General features: G+C 35.8%; 1 long non-coding RNA gene across 1 annotated transcript in view; it reads right to left on the reverse strand.

Annotated features, from left to right (window-relative positions):
• LOC141513278 (uncharacterized) overlaps positions 1 to 23404 on the reverse strand; it is a 545077-nt gene that overhangs the window by 467762 nt on the left and 53911 nt on the right. The window lies entirely within an intron of this gene.

Raw genomic sequence — 23404 nt, forward strand, 5'->3', positions numbered from 1 at the left:
CCCATTATACAACAGTGGAAACTGAGGCTGATTCTTTTTCACCTGATCCAAAATCTACTTCTGTTCAGCATTCAAAATTTTCTTGATCAATACTCCCATTGGCACTGCTTTAGGGTGCCAACATATTCATACCACTATGGTGAAGCATAAAAGAAGAATTCTAGTAAATGGTGAAATTCTAGATGTATCAACATATAAGTTATCCATAGAAACCCCATTTGTCCCCAAGATAGTCTACTATGTTATAGTATAATATAACTATGTATAGTATAATATGGTATTATTTTACGCACACACATAGGTGGATCAGTCTTATGCTGATGGTGGGAGAAAGTGTTCCAATATAAAACTAATTTAAAAAATAATTACTTTGTCAACTCCTATACCCTATTTTATAGATGACATAATTGAGGTTTATGTTGAATTGATTTTCCCAAGATCACGCAGCACAAGGACAGCAGCACTGGAACTAAAATTCCAACCTCCTCTCTCTTAGCCCAAAGTGGAGTCCACTATTCTACAGTGACCTTCTGCTTTAGTCATGCTTCATTACTTTGGGGACCTCGTTACCTTGGCACCTATGAAAAAGGAGGTCTGGTGCTGAAGGTGTATGCGAAAGAGAGAAGAAGACTTCTTGTGGACATTCACTGAAGATAAAGACCCAAATCAAAAAGGGGGATAGGAAAGAGATTTGTGGGTGCAGTGTGCCTGAGATTCCTATCAGTCACAATCCCCATTTAGACAATTTTCTTGATGACAATGGTCACGCCTTATACTTCTTCCTGTCCTTTGCTAAAACGGACAAAGTGCTGCACATTACCACTTCTTAGCTGAATGCTTGGGGCCATAAGCTCTCTTAGTTCAATTTTTCTTCATTCTCCAATGGAAATGTTGGAGCTATATAAAGGAGGAATATATTCTTACAAGGAGATATTATCATTGTACTTTGAAATAAAAAAATGTATCTTAATATTTCCATTATATGGAAAGGCAATGGGTAAAATAATGCATTCTGAAATTTTGATCCATTTATTACTAAAAGTTTATTGACTAACAGATATTACTCTATCCTGTTTTTATTCTGTGGTATGTTGAGGTGTCTCCAAGCCCTTTCCATACAGTAGAATATGACTGAAAATATGTCAAATTCTACCATCTGTGTTAGGATTATTCATGGAAGATTATTATAGGTCTTTCACTACTTACCCCACTAGGTGAGGAGACAAGCGCCTAATAAGCTATAAAGAAATACCTAATGTTAGCTATTCTTAAGTATTAAATATTTTTATAACTTTATTATAATTTGCTATGATAATTTAATATACTGTTAGATAATAATACTGTTATTGGTCTTTAAAGCAATTAGAATTAGCCATACCCTGTGATATGCTGGAGCCAGCTCATACCTCACAATCATTGTGCTCATTTACTCCTTAGAAATCAGTAAATGTCATATATTATGAATCTAATTAATTATTTTGTTGAGAAACTAGATTTAAGAAAGGGAACATGTGTCAAAAGTTAGCTTTCTACCCCAGGGCCAGGTATTAAGCATTTACCCCACACTTGTGGCTCTGCTGGGGTAGGCCTTGGTAAATGATTATTGATTGAACAATGGACTGAAAAGGTATTTGCAAGATGAGATTTCTCCTGTAGTAGAATGCATCTCTACTAGTAGGCACACACTTCATGTTCTAGTCCTGGAAGCAATTTGCTAAGTATTTTCACAATTAGTATTAGAATTACACATAATCACCATCATAGAATTATTGAGTTGGAAAAGAAATGAAGATATGTTGAAGTGGCCTCTAATGTTCTTTCCAGCCTGAAGATTCTATATGCTTGATGATTCCCTTCATTTTATCTGGGGATTTGTGTTGTTTGTTTGTTTGTTTTTTGGCAAGGCAATGGGGTTAAGTGACTTGCCCAACATCACATAGCTAGTGATTCTCCTTATTTTAAAGATGAGGAAGCTAAAGATTCTGAGAGCAGTGGCTTCCATATGACAATAAGGGAAGAGCTGAAACAAGAACCAGTTTTTCTAACTTTCTGAAGCCAATTCTCTCTCTGTTGTAATAGCAATGGTCCAATTTAGCCTCGAGGGCAGTAGGATTAGTGGCTGTATTTCTTAACAATTTTTTGTTTAATTGTTTTTACTCATGTCTCCATTTGGGGCTTTTGTGGCAGAGATACTGAAGTGGTTTGCCATGTTCTCAAGCTCATTTTACAGATGAGGAAACTGAGGCAAACAGGGTTCAGTGACTTCCCAGGGTCACTTGGCTTTTAAGTGTTAGGTTGGATTTGAACTCAGGTCCTCTTGATTGTAGCCCCAGCAATCTGCTCCACCTGGAGGCTGCCATAGAGGAACTGGCTTCAAATTCAACTTCAGACACTCAACCTTAGCCTCAGTCTCCTCATCTGTAAAATAAAGAGAATAGTAAAAATTATCTCTCAGTGTTTTTAGATGAATAAAGTAAGATCATATTTGCAGTAAAACACTATATAAAAGCTAATGGTGATGTTGAAGGTGGTTCTCTGGGTCTCCTTTATACTCTGGAGCTAGGGTTTTATGACCAAAATGAGCAATATATCATACAGTGTATTCCACAGGCATAGTAAAAGAGAAATGCTATTTCATATTTATTCATTCATTTGTCCATTCAACAAATATGGGCTAAGTAGACAGTAATGAGCTTCTTATTTAGGATCTAGAGACCAAAAGCAAACAAACAAACAAATACAAAACAAAACAATCAAAAAATCCTAAATAGTTCCTGCCCTCAAGGAGTTTACATTCTAAGGAATCTGTGGTTTGGATTAAACACTGCTTTGAATTATAAAAGCTATTAGTATAGTAAAATAATTCTGTATTATTTCTTTATTATTTCACTAAAGTTAAATTCAAATAACTTACACAATGACTGTAAGCTCAAGAGACTATTATGCTGTTAAAAAAAAACACTTTAATAAACTTCAGGTAAACAACCTTCTATTTTCAAATGTGGCCTGCATGTCAGAACAGAAGATAGAAAATTCCCTCTTTAGGACTCAGAATTTTTGCTTTAGAGAGTTGGAGTCATCAAGAATTTTTTCTGCCAAATGGAAAGGCAAAATTGTCAACTCAAGCCTGAATTCTTGACAGTTTTATCACTTGGGTTTTGCTTCCAATGCTAAGCTAACAACAAATCTTTCCTTGTGATCCCTACCTAATTTGGGGATAAACACTGTGCAAAATTACTTATTTAAGAGAACTAAAAAGGCTGCTCTCTTTAGAGGGGCTCTCGTAAAATCATTATAATCATAATGGGATTGAGATCATTTTCAACAGAGAAAATTCAAATCTCTATGAAGAATTTTCAAAATTTATTTCAGTGGCAATAAAAATAGCTTTTAGGAAGCTAGGTTTTGCAGTGGATAGAACTCTAGATTTAGAGTGAGGAAGACCTGAAGTCAAATCTAGTCTCAGACACTTCCTGGCAGGGTGACCATGAGCAAGTCATTCAGTTTCTGCCTGTCTCAGTTTCTTCATCTATAAAATGGGTGTATTAATATCTACTTCCCAGGATATTTAAGAAGTTCAAATGAGATACTACCTTTAAAGAGCTATGTAAATGCTAGTTATTAATATTAGTATATTTGAAGGCTGATTCCACTAGCTGCCATGCCCTTCCCCACGCCAAATTATTTACTTTTTATTTTTTTCATGTAAAATACACACATATGTGTGTGTGTGTGTGTGTGTGTGTGTGTGTGTGTATGGTGAGCATGTTGTTTTGCAAGCTCCTTGAAGGTAGGACTTGTCTTTGCATCTTCATTTCCTTCTCAGTACTCAGCATATAGTTAGTGCTTTGTTAAATGCTTAAAGATTCACATTTAGATTGGAACTTTTCTTGTGTGCATATACAAATGAAGAACATATTTTGTTATGGAGCTATGATTTATTAGTGGGTGAATGGGTGAAGCTCCTGGTGTGGACATTCCCCCCATCAGATTGACTACTGAACTATAATTTGTAACCTTAGAGCTATTCTTTGGACACAATGAAATAATATATGAAGCTAGTAGGCACCAGAGATAGGACCTGCTTCAAATCCAGCCCTCTAATTATTATGCTGTCTTGACTCTTCTCCCTAATAGATGGAGATGGATTCAATAGATATATAAACACACATATATGAACAACATATCTATACACATACATGCATAAGCATATCTAGATATATAGACATAGACAAAGATGTTCATATATATCTAGATAGAAAGATGGATGGATGGATAGATGGATGGATGAGTAGGTGGCTGGATGGATACATGGATGAATGCACACACATATACATATATTAACATAAACATGCACATATATACACACATATATGTATAGGTATGTATAGGCACAGACAAATAGATGATAGAATCATAGCCAGGTAAGCATTCCAGAGGTTCAGAGAAATATTATTTATTGGAATATCTGATCATATTCTTCAAAGTATTCTTTCCAAGTTATTTAAATGTAAGACAAAAGAACAACTCTTCTGCTATTGAAATGTAAGTATTGTTGCCCAATCATTTCAATTGATTCTTTTTTCTTTTTCTCTTTTAAGAAAGATTTTATTTATTTTGAGTCTTACAATCCCCGCCCCATCTTACTTTCCTCCCCCACCCATTTCAATTGTTTCTGACTCTTTGTTGACACCATCCAGGGTTTTCTTGAGAGAGATACTAGAGTGGTTTGCCACTAGCTCACTTTGCAGTTGAGGAAATCCAGGCAAACAGGATTCAGTGCCTTGCCCACGCAAGTAAATGTCTGAGCTTGGAGTTGAATTCAAGTCTTCCTACCTCCAGGGCTGAACTCAACTTCCTAACTACCCACTGCATCATCTAACTTCCTGAAAATTAGTTATAACAAGCAAATCCTCTTTTAATCACATAGACAGAGGTGCCTCCCCTTTTGTACTGAAGAAACTTCTTGGTGTGGCTTATTTTTCTGGGGCTGGTGCCTAACTTCCCATACTTTAGCTCCTTCCTTGATTCTCATCCTGGGAGTACCTGTCCTCTATTTCTCTATGAACGTCACTTGATCACCATATCTTACATTTTTGCTTAGACCGGTCTGTGTGCATGTGATGGTTTTTCTTTTGCCCACCAAGTAGCTATCTCTTAAAAACAATGTCATTAGCTTATTTGACTCTTCCAGTAAAACCTATCATCCCTTAGGATTTGGCTACTCTCTCTTGTCACTCATTTTCATATACTTAATTCATCTATTCTTCATAGGATCTTGAGAAGATGTGTGCTTGTTATAATCTTCTCATTTCACAAATAAGGAAATTCAACATGTATTTAAAAATAAATAAGCATTTATTAAACTCCTATAATGTGCCAGGCAATATGCAAAACATTGGGGATAAAAAAAAAGACACAAAAGACACTGAATTATCAGCATAGAGACAGAGATTAAATCCATGGCAGCTGATAAGGTCACCAAGTGAAGTTATATAGAGACAGAAGAGAAGAGGAACCAGGACAAAATGCAGGGTGTGGATCAGTCAGATAGGCAGGAGGAGAACCAGGAGATGATGGTGCTCTAAATGCTGAAGAGTAAGAAAAGTGTCAAAGAGAAGAGGTGAATCAATAGTATTAAAGGGTGCAGAAAGATCAAGATGAATGACAATTGAAAGAGATCCTTTGGATTGGACAATCAAATATCACTAATAACTTTAGAGAGTGTGGTTTGTTGGAATGATGACGTCAGAGATTGGAGTATAAGGGATTTTTAAAAGAATACGGGAACAAGAGCAAAAGTTTCAATGTAGATAATTAGCTCATTTGATCCTCACAACAACCCTATGAAGTAGATGCTATTATTTGCCTTGTGTCATAGATGTTCAGGCTCACATGACTAAAAATAACGTCTGAGGCAAGTTTTGAACTCAGATCTTCCAGAATACAACTCTTGGATTCTATCCATTGCACCACCTAGCTACCCAAATATCATGGTACAACAACTGGCTAGTTTTCTTCATAGCTATGGAATGAGAAGTCAAATATACATAATACTCTACAGTTTCCAAAATATATGTACATTATCTCATCTGAGACTCCCAACAATTTTGAGAGGAAGTAGTTGTTCATAGTCAACTCTTATTTTTCATGGGGCTGAAGTTATCTTCAGATCTGTGTGCAACTGTCCCAGGTGTATGGCTTCCCCACCCACTGATACCAATATGACTCTTATCATTTGACTGCCATAGGCAAGGCATGTACACAGAAAGAAGGCTATATTCTAATCAGTTCATTTGGCAAATTTGTGAACAGTTCTGGTAAGGGTTTGGTATAGAAAGTGACTGAAATGAGATTTGAAGGATTTTGATTACCCACTTCACCCTTTCTCCCTAATTATCACATTTTTTATGAGTTGAGACTACAGGTAGGGATGGTAGGTACCTCATCCTTTAAAGAAGGGGAAAAAATTTGTGATTTTGAAAAGATGATAAAGGAAAAGTTAGAATAATGGTATTTTTCAGTTTGGAAGGAGTCTTCTGCCTTGTCTTTCGTCTTCTGCCTTGTCTTTCAAATTTACCTCATTTTACCAAATTTACCAAATTTACCAAAAAAAAAAAAACAAAACAAAAAACTAAGGCTTAGGGGGAGGAGATGTCTCACTCAAAGTCCTAACAACTTGGGAAAACAGAGCCTGAACTAGAAACTAGGTTTCCTGATTCTCTCCCACTACATTTTATAATATTTCTTAGTATTTAAAAAATATGATTTTGGGGGTTCATCATTCAGAAATAACATTAGAAAATGCCCCAGACCCTAAAGAAATATTGAAGGTATTTAATAAAATGTACAGTGCTGTGCTAATACCAAAAATTCAAATATTTGATGAATTAAAAGTATATGATGAATCAACAGCTTCACGAAAGATATTCAAAACTCATTTCCATTTTTGATAACTTTCTAAGAAATGGAGTAATAATAATACTCAGTCTTTACTAGTCACTTGGTACTTGATCCTAGACTACGTCTTAATTGTTTCATATGATTAACAATTGCTTTCTATCACTGAGCTTTTCCTATGTTCATTCTTCCACCTCCTCCCTGACCCTATCTGAATTATAGGCTATCTGAAGGAACAATCATATCTCAGCTTTCATTATATCTCCTTGGTCTGCTCCCAGAGCCTTACACAGAATCAAATTTGGTAGTTCTGACAAGCTCTGGACTTCGTTCAATAGTGCCATTTCCCCTCTCCCCCCCGCTTTTCTCATGGGTATTCAAAAGAGGACTGAATTATAAGTCAAAAGATCTGGGTTCAAATCATAGCTCTACCATTAGTCATGACATTGGGCAAATCAATTAACCTCTTTCTGTCTCATTTTTTTTTTCATTTGTAAAATTAAGCATTCAGTTTAATGGGCTCTAGAGTCTCTCTTGGCTAGAAGTCAATGGTGCTAAAGTAATTTTGTTTCTGTAAGCCTCACTTTCCTTTTCTGCAAAAATGGAGATAACCATACTTGTCAAATCTAACTTGAGGGATTGCCTTAATCTATAAAGCAAAGTATTACGAGGAGGTCACCATTATCAATCATGTGGTGAAAAGAAAAGATTTCACAAAACTGGGATTGGGAGTCACTGGTTTAGATGAAAAGCAAAATATCTCAGTGAAATCTGTTCTACTGTGCATAGCAACACAAGGAACACTAACAACTCCATCAGTACTGTCAGAAGAAAAAAAGATGATGTTCACAGGACATTTTCAGTGTTACAAGGATACATTCAAGTGGATACATGTATGTATGCAACAAATATATCTACATATTCAGCTTTATGATTGTATATTTATATATCAATACATGTTTGAGTAATATACTCTATATACATATTTTGTATTACATAGACATGTGTGTTTGTTTATGCGCATTATTGTACATTTTTTATATAAATGCATAGTGCATTGTCTGATATGCATACAAGCATATACTTCTGCATGTACATACTTGATGCATTACATACACGATGGGTGCACACATTCCTATATGTGCTTATATACGCGTATCCATGTATCTATATCATCTAGCTCTGTATATACCTTTACTTGCATGCATAGATGCATATGAACAGATATTTTGATTTATCCTCAAATGGATTCTCTAGAGTAGATGTTACAGATTTCATTCTACCCGTTTCACAGGTGAAGAAACTGAATCCCAAAGACATTAAATAACTTGGTGACTTGTCCAGGATAATACAGCTAATCAATGTCAGAAGTGTGATTTGAGCCCAGTTTCCTTCTTTCTTTCTTTTTTTTTTAGGGTTTTTTTTTTTTTGCAAGGCAAATGGGGTTAAGTGGCTTGCCCAAGGCCACAAGCTAGGTAATCATTAAGTGTCTGAGACCGGATTTGAACCCAGGTACTCCTGACTCCAAGGCCGGTGCTTTATCCACTACGCCACCTAGCTGCCCCAGTTTCCTTCTTTCTAATGCACATTTTCTTTTGCTACTATATACTGATAATTTATAAAGTTTATTATGAAAAATGAATAACGCTAATAACAAACAAATTGAACAACGACTACAGTACATGAAAACCACCCATTTTAGTCTGGCCTCTCCTGATGACAGGGCTGCAGTGAGGCTTTCTTGCCATGGTGCATTTCCACTTGGTAAGAGAAGTATCACCATCACACTCCTTCAAGTTGGATCCACATTATGAATTAAAGGAGCTTTTTTAAAATTTGAAATCGTTTATAACTTAAATATTCATCTAAGCAGCATGATGAATCTGACAAGAGTTTTTAATTCTGATGGGGTTGCAGTTGGTCCTATTCACTTTGCCTGGGAAGAGAGAGAGAGAGAGAGAGAGAGAGAGAGAGACAGACAGACAGACAGACAGACAGACAGACAAATAAATAAATAGACATATAGATAGATCTGTCCATATATGTATATATGTATGTATATATGTATGTATGTATATGAACCACAACAGAAGAACATGCAAACCAGACAACCTCCCTAATAGAACAACTCATCCACCAAATAATCTTAACTCCCATTCATTAAAAATTCTGTTCAACTAACAAGATCCCTGTACCCCAAACACTTGTATAGTTAAAATCCCTTGTACCTAAGTTATTAGTTTCCCTTATCCAACTCTTCCCAAGCAATCTTGGGACCATGCCAGTCCTGCCTGCCATTACCCAACAGTTTTAAAATCTTTGCCAGTGTAGACTGAGCCAAAAAAATCTATTTTTAACTTAATTGTATCCGTTTCCTCTTAAAATTCACTGCTCTGTCTTTAGACCCACCCTTCCCACATACTGCCAAACCAGCAGGAACTTCATTCTCCTCCCAAGTCATGATTATACCAAAAAGCCTGATACAATTTCTCCAGCTGGTTTGTCTCCAGAGTAGTCAGATTAAAAACTGACCATCTACGTTTAAGACTTTTTCTCTTTGGAAACATCTTCTGGTATTATACAATATAACATGTGAAAATTCTGAATAATTCTCAAGATGCTCCTCTTGAAACCCAAACTAAGTATTATGAATTTTGTTTCTTCCATTTTTATCTTAAAAAGAGGGCAAGAACACAGAATGAATGTATAAATTAAGTGGAATGGATAAATGAAATGAAAGAGACCCTCCCTCTCTTTTGGGGAAAGCTAAAAGGAAAATATGCAAAACAAAATTTACCACTGGGATCTTCAGTTTGACTGAAACCAATTTTACATCGGAAATTAGATGCTACAGTTCAAGCAGCTTGATCTTTTGAGATTCCGACCCTATTCCTATTTTTGACCTTGGTCCCAAATTAAATGAGAATTCTCAGCATAGCTGACATACTTGGATTTATTTCAGTGAATCAGACAGTCACCAAGGACCTACTCTGTGTCCACAGGGCAAAGCACATATCTAGAAACAGGTGCTTATGGTTCATGTGAAAAACAGAGTTAGTCTCTGCCTTCAAAGAGATTTTAATCTGATAGGCAGAGGAAATGATGTAGCCAGAGAATTGGACGGGGGTCCTGAGGAATCATCATTCAAAGTAGAATAAGAGTAAGGATGATGATGTGGTTGATGATGATGGTGATGGAATGATGATGGGGATGATGTTGATGATGATAGAGAATGGACCTAGGATTTCTTATTTAATTTCATTTAAATTTTTATTTTTGGTTTTTGCAAGGCAACGAGGTTAAGTGACTTGCCCAAGGTGACCTATGATTTCTTTAGCCTAGGAAATGTCCAGGTAATGAACTTGACCTCTCTTCCAAGCAGGTTGGCATCTATTCTACCTCTTAGAATCTTAAAGAATTGCCAAGAATGGCTAAGTGACTTGTCCAGGTCACACAGCCACAGTGAGGCACAACAGGACTTCAATATAATTCTTCCTGGTTACAAGGTCAGTTTTTCTATCCACTTTGCCTCATTGCTTCTCTGTAACAATGATAATAAAGCATCTGAATCTAGAGTCCAAAGGCTTGAGTTCAAATCCAGCCTTAGACAATTCCTAGCTGTGTGACTCTGGGCAGATCACATCACCCGTTTGCGTCAGTTTCTTCATCTGTAAACTGGGAATAATAATAGTACCTGCCTCACAAGGTTCCTATGAAGATTACATTAAATAATATTTGTGAATCTCTTAGCACAGTGCCTAGCAACGATGCCATACTTTCCTTGCCAGAAAATCTGCCCACATCATTTCTCTATTCACAAAACTCTTCAACAGCTTATCTCCTCTTGAATTAAGTTCAATCTCTTTATCTTGGCATTCAAACCCTTCCAGAATTCTCCCATTCCTCTGCCTTCTAGGCTTGATTCAGACCACTTCCTTTAATATCCACTATGTGTCTAGAAAATAAAGATATTTATTATTTCTTATACATGCTTCCATACTCTCCTCCTTCTTTGCCTTTGCTGACTCTTCTTTCTATTACATGAACTATATATTCCATTTTCCCTTTCCATTTATGGAAATTTCACCTTGTCTTTATTTTTTTTATTTTATTTTTTTTTTAGGATTTTGAAAGGCAAATGGGGTTAAGTGGCTTGCCCAAGGCCACACAGCTAGGTAATTATTAAGTGTCTGAGGCTGGATTTGAACTCAGGTACTCCTAACTCTAGGGCTGGTACTCTATTCACTATGTCACCTAGCTGCCCCTCACCTTGTCTTTAAAGTCTAACTCAGATTCCATCAACTCCATGAAACCATCCTTGATCCTCCCGATTTCTAACAAGCCCTGTTAAGACTTGATTTACCATTCCGTTTGTATCTTTTATGTTTGCATGCATAATTTTGCTTATAGAAATTTGTGAAACTCCTGTGCCAATGGGTGGAAGAATGGATGGTGTGTGTGTGTGTGTGTGTGTGTGTTTGTGTATGTGTGTGTGTGTGTGTGATAATTCTCTACTAGATTGCTGGCTTTATGAAGGAGAATGAATAACCCAATCTCTATGAGCAGGATGTCTTGTGTATAATAAATGCTTTTAAAATATTTGTTAATGTGGCCAAACTTTATTATCAACAGCCAAGTTATGAAAATCTGGTCATCTTTCCTGCAAGTAACCTCAAAAACTTGAGGGAAATGTTAGCTTTCATTACAGAGTGTGACCAATAGGAAAGCCATTGCTACAATACCTTCCTCTTAGAAACCAAGGACAAGTGATTGTGGAAATCAACTGAAGTGGGGTGTATGTCTAAGTTATCATTTGACTCTAAATTTCTGATGTTAGAGCTATATTATCACTGTGAATCTAAAAGATCATCAGTCTGTGAGTTATCCATGATTCTTAATGTGTTTTTTTATAAAGGAACTTAGTAGAAAAGTAAAGATTTTTGAATCAGAAGTCCTGAGTTCAAATCCTATGACTTGTATGACACTGAACAAGCCAATTCCCTTGTTTCCTCTTCTCTAAAGAAAGGCAGTTATATTAGAATCCTCTCATGCTCCCTGCCAGCCCTAAATTTGTGGTTTTATGTTTCTAAGAGATCTGGAGGCTTCCCCTCTATTCAGATGGAAAGAAGAATTTGCCAATCTAGACTGAATGAGGACAATTTCTGGTGCTCACTTTCAAGGACTATTGAAAAGAAAGAATCAGTGATTTCATTTGGATGAAATGCACATTTAAAGATAAATGTGTGTTACAATATTGCAAAAATTACCCTTGTAATTATAACATTATAAAATTTAAAATTATTCAGTTGTAACACTGTTTTCCCAGAACTATAGAAAATGTGTTTCTTCTTAGCCTTTTCTTTTTTTAAATGATGTTAATTTAATTAATTGTTAAATAGTCAAAGGACAGCCCTCCCCCTCCTTCTTAAACTAGTCAGTTAACTCATTAATATGTCTTACAGATGATGGGATGCATACTCTATGGAAAAGTTAGTGAACAGAGAAAGGAAAAGCTTCATATGCACACACACACATATATGAAGTTTTCCTAAATGGGTTTAGATAAATAGTATGTATATAGAATTATGTATTATATCCAAATAACATCTATTTCTAGTTACATAATATGTATCTATTCATAAATATCAAATATAAATACATAATATAACATATATAATCATATAATATATATTATATAACATGACACAGATACATATTGCATATATAAATTTAGGTTGCTCAAGAAAAATTGATAACTTTCCTAGAGTCCTTCACAATAGCATTATTAAAGCATTCAATGTTAGCCTAACTTAATTGTGATTTCTGTGTTTGATTTATTTCCCCTTCTGACTGCATAACCAATCAAACGTCACAGACTACAAAAGATTCCTAGTGACTTTATAATACCTGTAAACTTTACAAGTAGATTTCTTCCTTCTCTCCCCTCAATCCCTGCCTTTTTTCAGTAAATGGGCAGGAAACCTGCTTTTTCATTCTGATTCATCTGGCCTGCAACTTTTAGTTCCTGCCCAAAGAACAGCCATTTGGAATCATTTTTATAAAATTTCCTGACTTAACACCATTTCAAAAGTGAGAGGACATGAAAAGATATTTGATTTGCCCACCATCATCACAACTTCATTGCTTGATTTCTGTATCATCCACCCAATTTATTCAGAGTACGCTCATCATGACCACCTATGGTACGTGTCTGTCTCTCAGCTCGGTATTTACTCCCCACTAGTTGAAAATAAATGATCAAGACGAATCTGGATATTTGACACTTCTTCCATTGCGAAAAATAAAAGGATCAATTTAAAACCCTTCATTACTGTCCCTAAGAGGAGTGGAAGGAAAATTGAAGATGCTGACATCAATGGAAAGGAATTTTCCTCCAGAGTACTGGGATTTAAATCAAGGAAAATAGTCCAAAAATTGTTGCTTTTGTTGAAATTAAAAGTTATTCTAGACTATGAATTTTACCTTTAGTGAGGGATGGAAAGTGGGGAGAAAGACATCGTAGGTAAGATATTTTTTTTCTCTTAAAAAATCCCCTTTTTACAAAAAAAAGCCTTTAGAAGTAAAAGACACTCAAGTCACCATCAAAAATGTATTAGGTACCTACTGTGTGTCAAAGGATACAAGGATGAAAATTAAACAACCCTTGCCCTCAAGGGGCTTATATTCTTTTAAAAGAAACCATACATGTCTATATTAGTTTATAATTAATAAATATAAAATAGATTAACCGGAATAAATTAAGTTGGTTAAATATAGAATGACCAAACATCTTAGTGCAGTTATAAGTAACTAAAGCTTAAAATGGAACTGAGGTTTTAGGGATACACTGTGAAAGGTATTTTTATAGATAAAAATGAAAGGGGAAAGAAAGGAAGATATTTTCTACAGATATATGTGAAAAAAACCCATCTTTTTTCAATTCCAAGGTTAAGCAAGTCCAATCCTGCATATGTTACAATCCAATGTGTAAAAAAAGAGCTGTATACTACCAAGATGCCCATTACTTAACTAATAGACCATAAAAGGTTTCTGGAGACTCATTACATTCAATTGGGTCAATTTGAAATGTGCAAATAAGTTTTTAAAATTTGTAAATATGTATTGAGACTAGGTGCGGGAACACTGTTAGGAAAAGTTATTGCCCATGTCCATATGCATTTCCCTTTAATTTTCTTTTGTAAATCAAAACACTTAAATCAGATTTCCTACTTCCAGATACAAAGGCACATGTCCTGCCCCACTATTTAAAGGAAAATTAAATATCAGTTTGGTAAATTCTCTGCTAGGCAACAAAGCACCCATTTTCAGAGCTCCATTGCATATAATTCAATAACACTAACTTTGGGATGGAGGAAGAAACCTATGGAGGGAATGGTAAAATATAGTGAGGGTTGGAGCAGTCAATTCATTTTTCCTCAAAGAGGAGATGATTTCACAACCCCATTATTATCATCTCTTTCTTGGTTTCACATATATGTGACTATGAAAGGGAGAAACATATAGGATTGTGTGGGTGCATCTACAGCCACATATAAAACATTATGTATTTGTTTCCTTTCCTTGTCTTTCCCTGACAATGTTTCACTTTTCCAAGAATAAAAGCACTCAGAGGCTTTTTTTTGTTTACCCATAGGAAAAACAAACACTTAGTCCCATCAGTTTGCTAACTGAAACACCTGATAGAAGAATAAATCTGTTAGTGCTAAATTTACCAAATGATCATCCTCATTCCTCTATAGATACTGAATTTATAGTGCATCTGAGTCAAAGATACCCTTTACCAAAAACCTAGTCTCTAAATGCAACCACCTGCTTGATATATAAGGAATGTTAGCGATCCCAGTAGAATATCACACTCTGGAATTTAAGAAAAAAATCTTTTTACAACACTAGTTGAGTTCTATGATTCTTGCCTTTTAGCAAAGGAGATTCTTACTTTGATAAACTCTAAGTTAGAAAGCAATTTTTTTAAATGGGACTAGAGCAGTGTCCTTAGCCTTTTGTGTGTTGAGGACCCCTTTGGCAGTCTAGTGAAGCCTATGGACCCTTTCTCAGAATAATGTTTAAAATAATCGAAGGCAATGCTAAATTTCACTTAGAAAACAGTGAATATAAAGATCTCATTTTTCCCCCATCTAAGCTCTTGGACTTCCTGAAATCTATCCATAGATCCCTTTGGGGTCCATGAACTCTAGGTTAAGAAGCTCTGGGCTTAGTGGGTTGGAAAGCCACGCCAACCCTTGAGTCATTCGGAAAGGTCTGGATGGAAGTTTTGCTTAAACCATTTTCTCATTGCCTTTCATCAGCAGATGGAGACACACATACAGCTAGCTCATGAAGTCAGGATTGCCCCTTGCCTGTTCATGGTGTTAAATCTCAATAAATTAAAATTAAATTTTTTTGTTGCTGTTTATTATTTAATCTATGGTCATCCACCCATGCATAACTTCAACCCCCCCACATACATACACTCATACATATATACATAAACACACACACACACACACACACACACACACACACACACACACACAGATTCTTTTGGGGAAGAAGATAGTTTTTGTTTTTTCATGTTCTTGAAATGAGGGCTACCAAAGACCATTGCCTACCTTAGCTCTGTGTAGGCAAGTCATGCATTAATTTGACAAACACTAAGCCCCTGCTTTGAAGCATTGTGTAGGTGCTATAAGGGATAAATATACTCTAGGTAAAACCAAGTCCCTAACTGCAAAGAGTTCATGATCAATTTTTTTTTTAAATTAGAGTAAAATGAAATTGTTTGGAAAATACTGCAAAGGAAATGAATGAGCTATTTCTAGGTGAATCAAAGACTTTAAAATATAATATTCATTAATAATATTTTGCATTTGATTTCCTTCATCTTTTCATAGCAATATGAATTGAAAAAATAAGCCATCTTTAATTATATACACAGAAAATAAAAACTAAAGTGCAAAATATAATGATGTTATTAAAATAACTATATTCTATTCTACAAACTAATTATAAAACACAACTTAAAATTATCCAGTAAAAAAATATTAGTACAATTAGGCAATTCCAGGAGAGCTAAAGTAGGTTTTGTAACATTTTATGTTTTAAATGGATTCTTTAATTTTGTATTTTGTTTAATAACGATTTGCATTTAATAATTTAAATCAATTTTGTATGCACTTATTTTTGTTTTGAAGAAAGCAAACACGATCTATAATGCTTATGTTTTTCCCTAAAAAACCATTTCAGTGCTTACTCAGAAATGTATTCTCTTAAAATAGCCATATTCAAAACCCCTCTCAAGGTCCAGCAGTTTCTGATTTTACTATCTTGTTTGCCATATCAATGCAATATTTTTCATTGTAAGGATATCTTCCTGGTAATAATTCTTCAGCAAATTTCAAAATAAAATATTTGGATTTGAAAACTAACTAAAGCAATTAGAATTCCTTGTGAACCAAATGTGCTACAAATTTCTTTGTAAACCAAAGACAATTTTTAAAAATGAAATAAATATTTTAAAAGTTGTTCTGGGGAAATTCCTCCATCTGCTTTGGACACCTGCAATAATGTCTTAAAAGGGCAAGGTGGTGTTTAAAATTTTTAATTTCGTTAAAGGATACTCAGTCCCCCAAAAGCTGTTCTCTTGAATTGAAACCTCGTGAGGCAAGCTTCAGTCCTGAGCAAACAAAAGCAGCTGCATTATAAACCCTTGAAAAAAGGGTTTATAATGCAAACGCAGCCGTGACCTTAACTCTAGAGGTGCAAACATGCGGCTGTAATAGGAAAATTATGCATTAAAACAGAATGGGGTTCGCCGAATGTTTTAAGATTTCTATTTGATCACGTTTAGTAGCTTTTCTAGTTTCAAATAACAAATGAACGAAAGGGAAGCTTCTTGCATCCTTTCCCAAAAAGGAATGCATTTGTGTTTGGGGGCAAAAGGGGTGCAAAGGGTGCTGAAAGATTTGATCATCTATTAGTAAATAAGAACCTTTAAGCTAAGGAGGATCCCTGCCCCATAAGCTGACTTAGAAAAGAATGGGAACATTTTCAAATGTTAAATGCAATTAATTGCATGAAGAAAAAACAGACATTCATTTTGAAGCCTCTGTTGAATATTGCTTTGCAATTTCACCAGAAATGTGGGGGGGAAATGAAAACAAAGACTAAATCCTATGACTGTTTACTGCAGCTTTTTAAAGAAAATTCCAAGACCTTCAGCTTTGGTGAAAAGAAAAGGAAAAAAAGAAGGAAAGAGAGGAAGAGAGAGAAAGAGAAAGAAGCAAAGAGAGGAGGAGAGAAAAGAGGAAGAAGGAAAGAGAGGAAGAAAGAAAGAGAAAAAGAAAAACAAAGTAAAAAGAGAACAAACAATAATGAGTAAGAAAGAAGAAAATTCTGAGATAAAGATTCAAAATAGGAAAGTCAAAATATATAAAACGAATAAAACCAAATAGTGTCAAGATGAAGGTGAGAAAAGGAAAAGGATTACATTTTCAATAAGATCCACAACATTAATGTGTTAAGGAGATGAAAAGGGAATAAAAGTTGCAAAGGGAAAAAAAATTAAAGTCTAATAAGACTAATGAAGTGGTAAAAGGAGAGAGTCTGATTTCTATATTTTAAGATTTGGAAACCACCATGAAAGAAAGAAAGAAAGAAATATCATTTATATTCAGAAAGATTAAAGGGAAAAATTATAGAGATTTCTGATATGGGTAATCATTTCAATTTTTAAAACCTACATTTATATTGTCAACATTTTCTGCCTGTCTAAGGAAGTCTCAGGTAAGCTTACAATCTCTTGTTCAGAGGAATCTCCTTTTTTGGGGATGTCAGTCAAATGGAACTGACTGTACTGGAACCCAGACAAGTCTCCTATTTCCTCAAGTACAGAGCAAATGGAAGCCACTAATCTGGGGTTCATCACCAGAGAGGCATAAACCTTATTTTAAAACATACTGTGACAACTACATTTCAACATGTCCTTTGTAATCCTATTTACTATTTTATTCATTAAAAAAACATGATTCTAAGAAGGGGTCCATGGGTTTTCAGACTGCCAAAGGGTTCTAGGTTAAAACTCCTGTTTTAAGTGAGACAGAATAATTTGAAATTCCTCAGATTTATTTTTTATTATAGTCAAAACTTGAACAAAACTTGGGTGACTGGGTAGAGAAAAGAGTGACCCCTTATCTATTTTGATTAAAATATTTTTAAAAATGAAATCAGGAAAGGGAGAGGAAGTAGAGATAAAAGAAGAGGAATGGATATTGAGAGTCAGGTGCCTGGATCCAGAGTCAAACTCAGGTGTAAATAGAAAGCAAACAGCAATTATTAGGAAAAGAATTCAACTTTCAAACATATGAAATCCCATTTGGAGAAATAAAAAATGAAGCTTTTCCGCTATTTAGGTAAGATGTTCCAGGAATTATTATGGGACGAGCCTTGGGATGACTTGGTTTTCCAGAGTGATAATGCCACATTTCCAGGACCATTCTAAGGATTTGTACAGGGTGAGGATCTTGGATGAAATATTAATTATTCTTTGATTAATTTAATTTATTTTTATATCTTTCATTCATTCATTCATTCATTTTTAAAAATTTGTTTTATTTTAACCAAGCTCATCCTACCAGTTTTTCCACATTCCAATTTGGCTAAATGCAGCATCCATGATTAACGCCTTCATTTGGTACAACTTGGACCTGGCACTGTGTAAATAATGCCGTACCCATTAATCTTGCCGAAACACTGCAGGACTGTGTGTTTGTGTGTGTGTGTGTGTGTGTGTGTGTGTGTGTGTGTGTGTGTGTGAGTGTGGCAGGGGGAGGGTTCGGTCACGGCACCACTAATGTCCTAATAAAATCAGCCTCTGGGATCTGACCCTAACCTTTCTGACGCCCTCAGCACACGGGCTGTTTCTCATTAGAACTTTTTCTTAGATCCAAAGATCAAGCATTGGCTCACTGTGCCTCCATTTTGTAAGCTGAAGACAAATAGCATTTGGGGCTTGATATAGTGTCCTAGTGTCTAGAAAGCCTTAAAGTTATTTTTACCATCTCATGGGGAAGGAGGATAAAGTAACAGTGGAAACAAAAGACTTTCAACCCAGTTTTGCATTTCAACAAGTCTATTAATAAGCACCTAGGACTATTTCCCATCTGAAAGGATAGGTTCTTGTTATTTAGCTTTCAGGATTAAAAAGTAGCTTCACAAATTGGTCAGTAGTCCTTTTGGCCAATCTTCATATGACAGCATTTGGCTCAAATTATTACTTTTCCTTAAGTAAGGTAGCAGGCATTACCTCTGCTTTATACCCATAGATGATCCAGAATCAACCTGAGTTTTGAGGCTGGGGTCAGGTTTCCTGTTCTGAAATGCAATCCTCTATCAAGATTCCAGCTCTGTTTCATGCCTCCCCCCCCTCCACTTTTCCCATACACCATTTTCTGAAAGATGGAGATGCCATTTGGGCCTCTTTTCTTCCCTTTTAATTTGAGTGAAGACTAAAAGAAGGGCCTAAACATGACTCTACAGGTACCATATATCTCAAAGAAAAGCTACCACTGGAGAAAAATAGACATTTCCACTTTTATTGCTTTGTCTAGGGCTTAAATCAGACCAGATCTTAAAGGATCCATTTTAACTTTTTTTTTTTTTAACTTGGATCAGGTACCTTCAATTATTAATGGCCTAGAAAGAAAAGGACTTGGGGTGGGGAGGAAGGTGGGGAAGCCTTCCTTACCTGATAAGAAGGGGAAAGGAATCTGGTCCATTTTAATAACAACCAAATAGCAACCTAAAACAAATAATTTAGTCCTTTTTGGTAAGCGTGGAGGAGAGGGGGAGACAGGATGAGAAATGGGGTTGGGAGACTGGGGAAAGACACAGAGGGGTTGGGAACAGGGAACTGGAGATTTAGGCTTGTGTGACTTGAGAACTGTTAGGAGCATGAAGGAGAATGATGGGACCAGGACAAAAGGAGGGATCCCAGGGTCAGTAATAGCCAAGTATGTTGCAGGTCAGCCCGGAGTGACATTCATTTTGCACAGAGCACATCAACCCCTGGGTATCTGTCTTGTCACAATGATGAAAATTAAAAGTTTCCAAAATGAAAATTTTAAATTCCTCCTTTATGTTGTCAGTAACCAGTCTAAAAGAGGCCAGTTAACTGGTGAGGAGACGGTTTCAAATCTATTAGCCAGCAAGTCTTCAAGGAACTGGAGATACAATGCCAGAAATGTGATAAATTCTCTATCTGCTTAATCGCACATGTCAATTATAGTAGTCTCTTCCACTGCACAAACTGTGAATAGCAGCTCAGAAAATACGGCTAAAAGACAGTGTTATAATTCTGAATACTCAACAGATGATTCAAAACCCAACGTCAGAGCCAAATCCTGGATCAACGACGCTGCCTAAGCAAAGAAAAATTTTTATGCTGCTCCGCTTGAGTACAAGGAGTACAGGGATGTGGCACAATGATATGGAGACGGAAGGGCAAATGAAACCTGCAAAAATAGATCCTGAACATTTTGAGACAAATAAAAGAAGTATGGAAAAGCCTTACATAGGAAGGGAGCAAAACAGCAAAACAAATCTGTTTTTTCACTCAAGCTGCAGGGTTGTTGCTGGGTTTTTTTGTAATCACTTTAATATCCATATTTTTATTTGTACAAGAATTTTTTTGTGGATAATATTAAAAATCTAAAGCTTGGAAAGGAATGAAGAGTTATATTTTTCACCTAAGAATAGTTCAAGAGGGAAAAACACATAAAAGCTACATGAAAATTTTAAATGCAATTATTTTAGATTAGAATATTTGGATTGAAAGATCTGGAGGGTATTGTTTTTGATAAGACAGCCCCACTTGACAAGGGCTGTCACCGCTCCAGGTTTCTCTGTTGTCAACTAAAGATGAAAGGACATCAGAAAGAATTAACTTCAGCTTTTAAACATTTTGAAAATGTCAGAGAGGTCAGAGATAATATATTTCTGTGTATGGCATATTTACTTGATGAAATTTGTGCTAACAATGTGTTTTTACTTTTCATTCAAGTTGGTCCAAAATCTTGGTAATTGATCACAGGCTAATGACAGCTGACACGGAAACAATATGATTGGGTAAATTCTGTATCAATCACAGCTGTTTCAGGTATAGGCCATGCATATTACACTTTCTAATGCCAGTAATTGGCAATTCTGGAAAAACCAGCTAGGTCTCCTTGTGTATTTTCCATAGTCATTTATTTGGTTTCCAGTTACATGGAAGCCAATTTAAAGCTCTTTACAACTCACACCTCCCCATCAGACCTTTTGTTCCTGTGTTCTCCAGAGCACCTCTGCAAAATTCAGTGATTCCTTAGAGTATGCATCTCAAAACAAAATGTGAATCATGTCCAATTCTTCCAAAACTTGTCTGGATGTTATTGAGGACTGTCCCAGTTAATTCTTTTTTTTTTTAATATAGGCACATTATGGTTAATATCATGACAAAGCCTAAAGTTTGTAAACAACACACAAATAGGAGATGATTTTCCATTTCTAAGGTGCATTCCTGCCTCCAAAAGGGGAAAGCAGTCAGTTAAAAGAAGTTCAGGTACTATTACATCAAGCTAATTCCCCTTTTCCACATGAGATTCAGAGAGAAAGGTCAAGTCTGCTGTCATTTCTTTCTCTAACTGATGCTCAGAGGCTGTGTGCACTGAGCATGATATATTTAAAAGAAGCCAGGCAATCGGCCATTTTCTGCATCAACTGTATTAATCATAAACCCTCCATCTTGAGCTGAAACGAGAGATTAGGTGAAGGGGGTCGGAGGGCTGTTGTAAATAGCATATACACACAGAGCAAGTCCTTGCAGTTGAAAAACCAAACTCATCTTTTTCCTCCATCTTAACAACAACAACAGCAAAAAAAAAAAAAAAAAAAAAAAAAAGGAAGAAAAGAAAAGAAAGGTAACCCCTGCAACTGGGAGAAAGACTACAGCATCAGTTGTAATTCATAATAAGATAGGCTGCCTACAAAATGGGAAAATTAGCAAGAGACCATTCAGGCTGCTGACTCCCTCATCCAGGACTGACAAAGAGCCAAGGTGAAAAAAAAAAGAATGAGTACATCAAATACCCTGAAACTTTAGATGATGTACGGGAAGGAAATTCTAGAAGTTATTCAGAGACATACCAGTGAATATACACTGTATGAGTCTATATACAGAGTAATTAGCTATGTACTAAATGAAAGAAAAGAATGACAATAGCCTTGGATCAGACATGGAGTTCCCTAAGTCTATAGCATGGATATATCATGTAAGAAATCATAACAGAACACTCATCCACCATGGCAAAGTCTATTAGGATGTGCAGTGATACAGTTTGCTTAAAGATTATAGATGAGATCTAGATGCCCAAACAAACAATGCCTTTGTGTAAAATTGCTGACAACGAAGTGGAGAAAATCAGTTAGCCATTATTAGTAAAATACACTGTCTTGGCTGGGAACATTTTGGAAGGGGAAAAATATTCGAGAGTGGTTCATTTTTAGGAAATCTTATTATAGGAATCTACTAAAAGTCTTGCCCTGCTTTAAAAAGAAAACAAAATCTTATGGCCATCATTAAAAATGAAATATTTTCTGGGCAAGAGGACAGCCGAGACCTCCTCCAACTATGCAGATGCTACCCTCTTCCATTCACACTGGCCCACTTGGGTGTCTTAAATAATGTTCTTGTCATACTTCTTTGACTCTCAAGGCTGCACTGCCCGTGAACTTCTCAGGGCTCCACACATTAGCCTATGAGACAATAGAGCCACTTCTTTTAAAGTAACCATTAACTAATGCTCAGATACTGTCAGATCACTCATAACTGAAAATCCACAGAACCCATAGGGCTCCTTCTGGCTACCAAATGAATTTATTACAACCAGGCACCTACTGTACCTTCTAAGTTCTATTCTTCAATGGATAATGATTGTCATTATAGCACTCTGCATTTAGGGCAGTTCCTTTTATCTAAGGCTCTCCCCAGACCCGAAGGTTGTTAGGACTATGATCATCATCGTTATTGATTAATATTCTGGAGTACCTACTGGTTTCACAGCATGATGCTGGGTGCTGTATTCAATTAAGATAGATTCCCACTGTATTCCATGATTGGAACACTAGATCTGACCACATATACAAAAAACATATACTAAAACAGGCACATTATACAGGATGAAATACAAAGTACAAAATAAAATGAGTTGGATAGACATTTTTTTCATAACTGGTTAGGTTCCATAGCCTTTATTTGCCCACCTCTTGTTTAACATTCACAGATGTTACAGGATTGGAAAAGACTCAAGAAATCACCTTGTCCAATCCAAGCATTCCCTCTATATCACTGATAAGTGGTCATTCAGATTCCCACATGAACCTCCAGTGAGGGCCAAACCAAAAAAGTCTGGAAATAACTTCTTTTTACTTTCAGGGAGCAACAATTGTT

Source organism: Macrotis lagotis, chromosome 1 (genome assembly GCF_037893015.1).
Source record: "Macrotis lagotis isolate mMagLag1 chromosome 1, bilby.v1.9.chrom.fasta, whole genome shotgun sequence".
NCBI classification, from domain to species: domain Eukaryota; kingdom Metazoa; phylum Chordata; class Mammalia; order Peramelemorphia; family Peramelidae; genus Macrotis; species Macrotis lagotis.